We start from the raw sequence: 11,125 nt of genomic DNA on the forward strand, positions 1-11,125 counted from the left end.
GGTTGGGTGAAGAAGAGGAGGATTTTTTTCTTTATATATATATATATATATAAATATTAGTTTTAAAAAAATGTTATTCATGCATTTTTTTAAGAAAATGCCACATCAGCATAAGGGGAAAAATAAATTCACAATAAAGATGTTAAGGGGCTAAATAAATAGAAGATTAGTTTAAGTGCTAAAGTAAGTTGGGGAGACAAGTTTAGGGGGGTTTTGATGTATTATCTCTAATTAAAGTAGTAAATATGTACTAATGGGCACCTCCATTTCCTCTGTTTCTTCTGAGACAAAATGTGGACTGATGGGATTACTATGGACTTCAATATCAGCAACATCATCTGAATGTTGAGCCTCTTTCGTGCTTTGTTTTGTAACTTTTTCCTAAAACATAAGGATGAGCAGCAGGAATAAATTCAATAAAGTCGTTAATAAATGTATGTTGTTTTAAAGCATGTTATCTTCTTCACAGATTCATTTTTTTGTTGCAATGTCTTCAAAACTTCAGTGAATCTGTCGTTCATCACACGCTTCAAATCTTTGAATTTTTTGTCAATCTAGTAAATATGCATAGTTGATTAGTTAAAATTCATACAAATCATAAATTTATACAACAATAAATTATAGATCCTTACGTTGTCTTCACATATGTCTTCATTTAAGACTCTAACGAATCCAGGTCCACTTTAACCAAAAGCTCTTTCTTGTTTATGCTTGTTGATCATCATCCACTTTACTCTTTTCTTCTGTATCTGTTGGACTTGCCAGTATTTGTTAAGCATGAAAAACAACACAATATAGAAGCGTTTTCATTATGAGAAAAATATAACATATGTTGATATGAAAAATACATGTTGTTTGTTTTTCTTTTGCATTTCGAATCTGCATTTGTTTTTTACGATCTGATCTTCTTCGTGTAGGAACATCTTTTTCACTCTTTGTCAAAGATGCAAATACTGTACAAGATACATGTATCGACTTCCTCATCAAAAATTATGGAGGGATAGTACTGAAGTCATCAAAACTATCATGATCTTCGGTAACTTAGGGGTAAATTCACTTTGTACCTTCTCTGATCTTGATTTTTAGTTGATGATGGCATCGAAGATGTACCATGGTGATCAGATACAAAACTAGTACACGGCAAATCAAGTTTTTCAAACTCGTCCACAGTAGAAACAATGTTGGCATATGAACACTATGTACAAAAAATTTATCCATTAGATATTACTACGATTAAAACTAAAGTACTATAATGCAATGTATGAAAAAAAATTCAATCAGTATTGTACCTTGCTAAACATTCCGTTCATAAACTGATTAAACTGAGGTCGGAATGCAACAACCCTCAAATTCAATATACGAGGTATGTTATTCCCCTTCTTTACAACAACTTTGGTATCAATATTTGAACAGAGTTCAAACATCCACACATTAAGAACCTGAGGGATGCCACCCAACCTATAAAGCTGCTTCTCCATTGAAAATTCTTTCCTAAGTGAGGCCATCAACCTGGAGAAAGACACTTTACCCCAAGGAAAGAATTAATATTTTCCATCTTTAATCATTTTGAAATCAGAAAATGGCACAAGAGAAGCATTCAGCTGTGGGTAGATAAATGTGTGGATGAAGTATAGGATTGCCATCTGGAGGGCATTCTCTTTGTTTTCAAAATTTCCCTTCAGAAAATGTTCCACCAATGCCTCCTTATCTAAACCATTGGTTGATTGTGAAAAATACCTTTTCATAAGATGACTCAGAGAAGAATCTTCATGTTTGAAATCATCAACATTACCAAAACAGTTTAAGCCAATTATCAAAGCAAATTCATAGATGGAAAATCTAAGAATATAGCCTTTGACAAACACATGTATCTCTTCTTGATTTGGTTGCTCAATCTCAAGAATAAGAAGGCATTTTGTTATTTGTCCAATATAATTAGAAAGAGGTATATTGAGATAACATCCGAAAATAATCTTCTCAAATAAGTGTAAAACTTCTTGCCCAACAACTTCTTTAATTTCATCCTTAAATCTTAAATTGCATGAATTCACAAATTTAAGAGGATGAGTTGGAATTTCCTTTATAACGTCTCTCAATTCCTAAAAACAAAAAGAAACAGTAATGAAAAAATTAGTCGAGATGCAACAACTCTACATTAAGACAGTACAATAAAAATAAAAACTCTAAGAACATCATACTTTAGATACAAGTTAATACAACAATGTAGGTATTAACTTGTATCTTTTGTAGTATGTCTTTCAATAACAATTAAACAACACTAGATACATTTCAAGCCATTAATAGTTAGTCCCAGATACAAGTTAACACAACATTTATCTATGAAGTAATAACTTGTATCTCTTACAATAAGACTTTCAGTAAAATTAAAACACCAATAGATACATATCAAAGCATTAACAACAACTCACAGATACAAGTCAACATAACATGTATCTATGATAAACTTGTATATTTTGTAATACGACTTTCAATAACAATTAACCTTTGGAAGTTAACACAACATGTATCTATGAAGTCATAACTTGTATCTCTTACAATAAAACTTTCAGTAAAGTTTAAAGACCAATAGATACATATCAAAGCATTAACAACAACTCACAATACAAGTCAACATAACATGTATCTATGTACTTAAAAATATGTATCTTTTGTTATATTAATTACAATATCAAAATAAATCACAAGATACATATAAAATTAGCAACAAAGAACCAAATAAGGAATGAATTTATAAACATATCATCCAAGTCAAAATATGTATCTCGGCCTAATATTGAACAAATCTATACATGCAATTACCTTAGGAAGCTCATCTCTACAAATTTATTCGACAATTCTTCTTTTGGCGGGAGCTTTACTTGTAGGACTGTTGGATCCTCTTTTCTTAGAATCACTTTCTTTTTTCTTGTCCTTCTTAGCAAGTTTTTGACGTAATTTCTTCATAGTTTTGGGATCGTTTCTATGTTTTGACCATTTTCATGAAAATCATCAATTTCATAGCCAAAATCTCCCGGAACAAAGTTTACAACTTCTTGAGATTCTTTGATACTTTCTAATTGAGAAAACCCAAGTCTAAAATAAAGTCCAGACTCTCTATTTATACTGATAATTCAAACAATGAAGCATAAAAAAAAGTGAAATCGAAGAAATCTCTCTACCAAAAGACTCAAATTTCACATAGCTTTACTTGCACCAATTTTTTTTTTGAAAAATAAAAACATAAAAAAGGAATTTAAATAAATTGAAGCTGATTTTATGGGGAAAATTACCTTGATTGAGAGTTTTTTATTAGATGGAGAAGATGGATAGAAACTACACTAGATTTTGCATCGTACAAAGAGGAGATGTGGAGTATTTTTGGTAAAGAGCCAACTTTTTAGTTGTAGGATTAACTTATATCTCTAATTTAGCAAAAAATATAAAGTGTTGGGATTTAAGTAAATTTTTAAAAGTGGGGAAATTTTTAAAAATTTAGAAACTTATTTTGTTTATTTAGGTAATTTTTCCTAAAATCTTTTACTTTGAATTGGGCAAGGGCCACGCGAACGCAGGCCCCCTCTATCACAAATTATGATGTAGGCTCGACCACTTGGGCCGACCTTAGGCAGGCACCCCTTCAAAGTGTAATGAAGGTCACAAGCCTAGGCCATGGGTCTTATTGATCACCCATTGACCCCATCTAGGTAAGTATGTTTCCAGTGAGCTCAGCCCATTACAAATGCTACAGCTTTCGCTCCGCTTCTCTATTAGTTGCCAATGTGGGAAAATAACTCATTACTCTCCATAGCTTTCTATTTGGAGATGAAAAAAAAATCAGTGTAATGTATATTTGCTTCTCTTTGAATATACAACTAAGAAATAGTATGCCTCCTTATCAAACAAGCTGTTAGAGAACAATTCTTTAGATGTATTTCAGGAATCCAATATCTACAAGCTAGCAACAATGATGGCACGTGCATTTCGGATCCTAGAAAAGTATTGCATTTTTTTTGGAGCAATATCTAGCTAACATCAAGATGTGTCTGGCAATCGGTGAAAATTATGTGAAAACGAGGTTCGAAATCCTGTAGAAACAAAAGAGATCAACAGTTTCTTTCCATTTGTCAACAGTCTTGGACACAGTTATTCATGTATAAGGTGGTAGGTGTCCGATGATTTGATGAAATAGTTGTGCATTGTCCAAGTCTTGGTGGACATAGTTACTCATATACATGAGAGTGGATAGGTGGTAGGTGTCTGATGATTCGATGAAATAGTTGAGATGCACAGCCATCGCCGTTATCTCTCTCTCTCACACTTACAGAAGAGGGGGCAGAGAGAATGTTACTGTCTACTCTACTTTGGTTCCAAGGCTCCAAGCCACTTACTCTATTGGGAGATTAAACGTGATTATGCATATAGACATCATGGTACGAGCACCTATTGACCCTAGACCACACCTTAGATGCACAAAAGAAAAAAAGTACTAAAAGTAAAGTTTACTCAACAAAGACCTTAAGTTATACATTCTCCAACAACTCCCTCTGCATGATATAAAAGAACTATAAACCGTTCCTTTTTTATCTGTAACTCGGGGAACTGAACCAAAAATAGGACATACTAACCTGAGTATACATGATATTTACTTACAACACCTAAGCAAATAGTGAAGAGATTCTGAGTAAGCGGTTCCTATTGACGTTTTAGGAAGGTGTTACACACCTAAAACGTCCGCTAACTTGCGGTTATTCGGACTGTTTGAAAATCGTCTTTGACTAACTTTGAAAAAGGTTTATTTTTTGAAAAGAAAGCAATTTTATAAATATTTTGGTGTTTATGCAAAGCCAGTTTTTAGCGACTTGACTGGGGATTCAACTAGGTTCGCAAAGCACGTAAAACAAATAACCAAAAGGGAAAGAGGAAAGTGGAGAAGTAGTGATTTAGGCTTTTAAGCCCAAACCGTCGATCCTGTCCTAATCTAGTTGGGTTTCTGGCCCATTTTTTACCTGTCCTAATTCTATGTTTCCGAGCCCTTTTCGGCTCGAGTCTGCTCCACCTGTATTAAATACAGTTTTGGCTTCTTGGCCCGAATGAATAAAAATAAATAACTAAATAAAATAGATACAGAAAACAAATAAAATAAAAAGAAAATATAAACAAATAAATAAAAAGAGACTTTTTAGTCCCTTTGTCGATTCAAAGATGGGATTTTAACCCATTCTTCTCTTCGATTCTTCGTATCTGCGTACTATGAGATTGTTTCCTTGAGGCCTTCGAATTTGACTTATGGAGGATTGGCCTCGATCGCCCATAATGCATATGCAAAGAGAAAAGGGCCCACGTAGGACGCGACTGTATCCACATGCAAAAAGAGAAGTCGAGTCATTAATATATATCCTCAAGTCAATATTTAAACAACTACTGAGTCATCATGTGTGACAAAGACATACACAATTAATTTGACAAGGTCACTTCCAATTATGTAACGTATAGCAAACTTAATAACAGTACCAACAAAAACTGAAAATATACATGATTCACATCCCAAAATATAATCCCAAATTATGCCCTGCGTTCACTTGCCCAAATTATACCCTTAACATGCAGGTAAAAGTAGATACGTTCCATGGTTAGAATTGGCGACTTGTCCTCTAAATCATTCTTTTTTGATATCACACAACAGAGATAGGGAAAGAAAAAGAAAAAATTTCATAACAACTAGCAAGAACATCAAAAGAGCGAGATACTTTAGGGATAAATAATACTTAAACTCAATAGAGTTAACGTCATAAAAATATAAGTCTAGCCTAACTTAATATAAATGTTCCCCTGAACTAACTACTAATAGCAAAGTAGGTGAACCACACGAGTCCAAGTAAACATAAAAATACTCTTGGTAATTTTACAGTGTCTCTAATCCACTGTGTTCTGTCTACAAGCTAAGCCCTCTATCGCCGAGTAAATAAACTTTAAACGAGTTAGAATTATCATCACAGAACACAATCGTAGCAAACTCTGAGCATATACATTTAATATTTTATTTTTATATTGAATCTCCAAGTGAAATAAACTAGAACAAATACTACAGCGCATCTGAGAACATGAATTCAATTTTTCCTCACCAAATTTTATTTCAACACAACCATCCTATTCTTGACTCAGAAATAACATAATGGTTCCTCATGAGAACATTTAAAGAGACTGTAGTATGGTTTCCATCTCTCTTTGATTGGTGGTTCGAAACCATGAATCAGAGGTCCTTGAGATGTCATCAACCTCACAATTTCCCTCTGTGAATCCAATGGATATTAAGTTAAGAGCCCTACTGAACCCTCGTCTTAACACATGATTATAAAGACAGCAACATGAGAGGAACGCCCCAAAAAGAGAAAAGTTCAAAGTGTGAGCTATTAGGACCTCAATTTGTCGAATAAGCGAAAGGAAGCTGACAGAGATAAGCATAAACATGAATAAATTTAAGTAGGAGCTTTTAATACTAAAAAAAATGGTAATCAGTAGTTACGGGGTTGACACGAGTACGAACAGTAATTAACTTTAGAGGTAGATCCTAGACATAACCTCATAACAATATTAAACAAATTTAAACTATTTCGAAAGTGGGAGACTTTGACTGATCTCTCCCCCTTTTTAGAAAACACTTGAATCAATCAACTTAAACTGAAAGCGAAATTTAAAGCAAAACAACATCATCATATTAAAGTTGATTCAAACACGTGAACGAAAAGAGTAGCAATTCTCTTATAACTAAGATCATAGAGCCTTATGATTAATAGTGTGTGAGGATAGATACAACAATCCCTCTTGTAAATAAATCACAAACCCTTGAGTATTTGAATGAAACAGGAAAAAACCCAAACAAAACCATGACAATTATCATAAACCAGGCTCTTCACATAACAAAAAATCAAGAAAAATCCTAAGGTCTTCACTGGATTTTACAGTCATGCTTACAACTAAACTACTAGTGCCATGAAGGAGAGAGACGAAGAAGGAAACAATAGATTAAAGTCGAAAGGGCGGATTTACCTCTTTGAAAGCAGCAAACGAGAATCGAGCTATCAGTAAAATTGTTACCACCGGGAGTTGATGTTATCAATGCGAGAACTTTCGATTGATCGACCAAACTTCCAAAAGGAAACTGAAGAGGGAATCTATTCTACAGTTAAGGGGAGATTTTATCTTCTGAAAACCCTGAAACAAATTGATATCCTTGTCTCTCGCTCAAAACTTTGAATATCGGCTAGGATTCCCCATAAACAGAAAAATTAATCCTAAAAAAAAACTACTATATGTTTTCTTTCAAAACCTCATCTCCGACCTAAACTTCGAACTAAGATCTTCAGAACTTTTCCTCATTTTTTCCCCAAAAAAGAAAAGAAAAGACCGCCCAAAAAATAAAAGAAAAGCCCCCTCTTCAGCTCAATCAATGAGCCTTTTATAGCCATCGAAAAAATCAGGGTTCAATGAGGAAAACCCTTGATGAATTTCGCATGTGACGCCTCCGTTTTGGAGTCTTCCCCCCAACAGATTGAAAATCGCGGACCAATAAAAAAGATACAAACGAAATACACCCCTAAACCAATGAAAATCCTCCAAATGTGTACGAAATCATACCTATTATCCCGAGAATCATGGGATTGAGCCGTTAGGGGGGACAACTCATCGGATTTTGGAAGCCTCGAGGGCTTTCTCGCATGAGACGCATGAGGAGCGCTACAAACTGGTTGATTTCGGGTGGATTTCAGGCTGGTAGGGTTGGGTTCGATTGGATTTGGGTTAAGGGTTATTGATGATATTGCTGTTATGCTTAGGGAACAAGACATATAGGACTGGGCCGGGTTAAAACATGGAATTGGGCTGGTTTGATTAGGTTTGGGCCAATTTTGGCGGTTGTTTTGAGGCTATTAAAAGAGAAAGTGGGCTGCTAATGGATTTAAGGGTATGGGTTTTAATGGGTTGGTCTTGTGAGACTATTGAGCCGAAATTGGGGTTGATTTTGAGATGGTCTGTTATAGTTTAAGGGAAAAGTGGGCTGGTTGGTCACACAGGCTGAAACTATGGTGGAAAATAAAGGGACCGGATTGATATGGTGTTGGGAAGTAGGATCAATAAATGGAAAGAAAATAATTTCAATCCTAATTTGGTTTATTCTAATTAAATTTGACTAAATTGAAAGTTAACTAACCAATTATATTGCGATTATGGCCAACTTAATTTCAATTACGGTCAAATCTAATAGATTGGCTAAACTAATTCGAAATTCGAATGAATAAATATCTTATTTAACTCCGAGCTTCTTGATTCAATAAAATCAAACACATATTTATCCGAATGAAATATTTTTGGGAGTAAATTTTATTTAAATCAAGACTTTAATCATTATAAACTTATTTCAACATAGGCCTTAATTATAATCCGATATTTCGTAAAATCAATATTTAAGTATCAAAATTGTATAATTTCGTATAATTGAATACGATGATATACAATCGGTACTTAAAAATGACAAAATCACATAGAGGAAAAATTTTGAAAATCCTTTATTCGGATAAGATAAATGTTGTAATTTTATTTGAAAATCGAAGAAACTTCGATTTAAAACTAAGTTATGGAGGGCAAAAATTAGGTGTCAACACTTCCAACCTTCCTCTACGTGAACTAGTACTTTTCAAGCATAGACTACGAAGGATTAGGCAAGATGGTTGATATGATCGCCTTTCAATTACAATTGAACTAACTTTCACCACTTGAGAAACACCTCTCAAGCAGATAGACACTGAAAACAACCTGAAGAAGTTTCTATCAAAACTATGTGAGACCTTTATTAAGCAATCACATGTTCTGAGCTAACGTACACAATCTTAGGTAGTCTTCCGGATAACATCAAGATTTGTCTAGCGATCAATGAAATGGGTGAAACTTATGTGAGACAGAGGTTCGATATCCTGTAGAAACAAAAAAGATCAACAGTTTCTTTCCATTTGTCCACAGTCTGGGACACAGTTACTCATGTATGAGGTGGTAGGTGTCGGATGATTCAATGAAATAGTTGTGCATTGTCCATGTCTTGGTGAACACAGTTTCTCAATACATGAGAGGTGGTAGGTGTCTGATGATTCAATGAAATAGTTGAGATGCACGGCCACCACCGTTATCTCTCTCTGACACACACACAGGAGAGGGGGCAGAGAGAATGTTACTGTCTACTCTACTTTGATTCCAAGGATCAAAGCCACTTTACTTACTCTAGTGGGATATTACACTCATTTATGACCCAATGTTGTTGACACAGCAATGGAATAGTGAAAGATGAAATAAATGATGCCAAAAATTGTGAGATTGGTAGAAGGTTCACTGCTTCGGGCATCAAAAGAAAAATCTGAAGGGTTTGTTTAAGGAAAGTTTTATTGCATTTGTATAACCTAATGTTTGTGTAACAACACCAATTCAGTCTAATAAATCAATAAAGTATAAAAGTTTTAATCAAAACAGAATCACCTCCTTGCAAATATAAGAAGTAGCAACCCATAAAGATCAGGGCAAATAAACTGCTAAATGATTATACTTGATTAGCAGCAGTACAATGCATAGGCAACGCATGAAGGCCCAGGCAGCAAGCTACCTTGATGAGCCTTCCTCCTCAAAAAATAGAGTTAATATCGTGTGGACCAATGGCCCACATATCAAATATTAAACTGATAAGAACAGTTACTAGACTTGATCATAGCCAAAAGGCCGAGAAAGGTATGTTTTTGCTTGGCAATGGGCCTTTGTTTTTATATCAACTCTCTATTGTCTACTTCCAATCTTCCTCTGATGTGGAACTCTGGTAAACATAACAAAAGGGGCAAAGGCAAAAATATGGGCCTCCCAAATAGTTTATAATTCAATAAATATTTTGTAAAGCTATTCATTTTAAATACAGTTCGGAACAAACCAATAGAAATAATCAGTGTCGGAGCCAAAAATTTGTATAAGAGGATTCAAGAAAATACTAAAATTTCACAGTTAAGATTTGAGTTTGTGACTGTAACACCCCACAAAATCGTCCATGCGTTAGCTCATGGTAATATGCTCTTAGAGTTAAATGACTAGAATAGTGTCAAAGAGACTTAGTCTCATTTTTGGTTTCCAAAATGAGTAAATTTTAAACCTTATATAATTTCCCTAATTTTGACTTTTTATCATGTCTCAAATTGAATGATCTTTTCGTCGATATAATATTTGCCTAAATCCGATACTCGGGCAAGAAATTATGGCTAATTTAAGTCCTAATCATAAAACACCGTCATTTTGGTGCTTGACGCATCACAGAGTGGGCCTATTTAGCTATTGTCAAATTCCTGTAGCATAACGTGATTGTGGCGCGTTGCACTGAAGTTCCAGGTCCCAACTAGTGGGACAACGCGATGGCTCCGCGTTGCGGTGACCTTAAAAATCCCATTCATCAATTTCCAGTGAGCCACCACGATCGTGGCACGTCACAGTGGTCCATAAAATTGGGCTCCCAGTTATATTTTTATTCCGTCTCATTAAGGGTATATTGGGTATTTTTTACCCCCTTTATCAGCTTAAACATGGGATTTTAATCCCAAATGACTTCATTATTAATATTTTCATCAGAAACAATCAAGAACACTCCTTAGAGTTTCAAACAAGAAAACCCAAACAACTCAAGATTCAACCGTAAGTTTTAGAAATTGATTGAAGATCTAGAATCCCCAAGCCATGGGCATTAAGAATCATCTTTTAATTTCCTAAATAGAGGTATGTGGGGTTTATCCTAAAAACTACATGGGCTTATCAACACTAGAACATGATTTAAAGATTATCAAGCTAAATTTTAAAGGGGTTTTAGAACTTATGATTTAAATTTTGCATCTTGGGTGTGTTGATGATATTGCTGTTTTGGTCTTTAGGATTTCCCCCCTTAAATAGATTTAAACTTATATGAATATGTATGATGTTGAAGATTTGATTGATAGCATTATTATTGAAACCCCTCTCTTTGATGATTTAGAGTTGATGAACTTGTTGAGAATGATTTGAGATGCTTGTTTAATGTTTTGAAGGGTTTCTTTTCAATATTTAAGTATTTAACATG

At 34.3% G+C, this 11,125-nt stretch overlaps 2 non-coding genes across 2 annotated transcripts; both read right to left on the reverse strand.

Annotated features, from left to right (window-relative positions):
• Nucleotides 1–3,552: 3,552 nt before the first annotated feature.
• Nucleotides 3,553–3,712, reverse strand: LOC124888295. The gene has a single exon (XR_007046423.1). It is a non-coding gene; the product is annotated as a U1 spliceosomal RNA (small nuclear RNA).
• Nucleotides 3,713–9,575: 5,863 nt separating this feature from the next.
• Nucleotides 9,576–9,769, reverse strand: LOC124888172. The gene has a single exon (XR_007046312.1). It is a non-coding gene; the product is annotated as a U2 spliceosomal RNA (small nuclear RNA).
• Between the last annotated feature and the right edge of the window lie 1,356 nt (nt 9,770–11,125).

This window comes from Capsicum annuum, chromosome 10, assembly GCF_002878395.1.
Source record: "Capsicum annuum cultivar UCD-10X-F1 chromosome 10, UCD10Xv1.1, whole genome shotgun sequence".
In the NCBI taxonomy this organism is placed as follows: domain Eukaryota; kingdom Viridiplantae; phylum Streptophyta; class Magnoliopsida; order Solanales; family Solanaceae; genus Capsicum; species Capsicum annuum.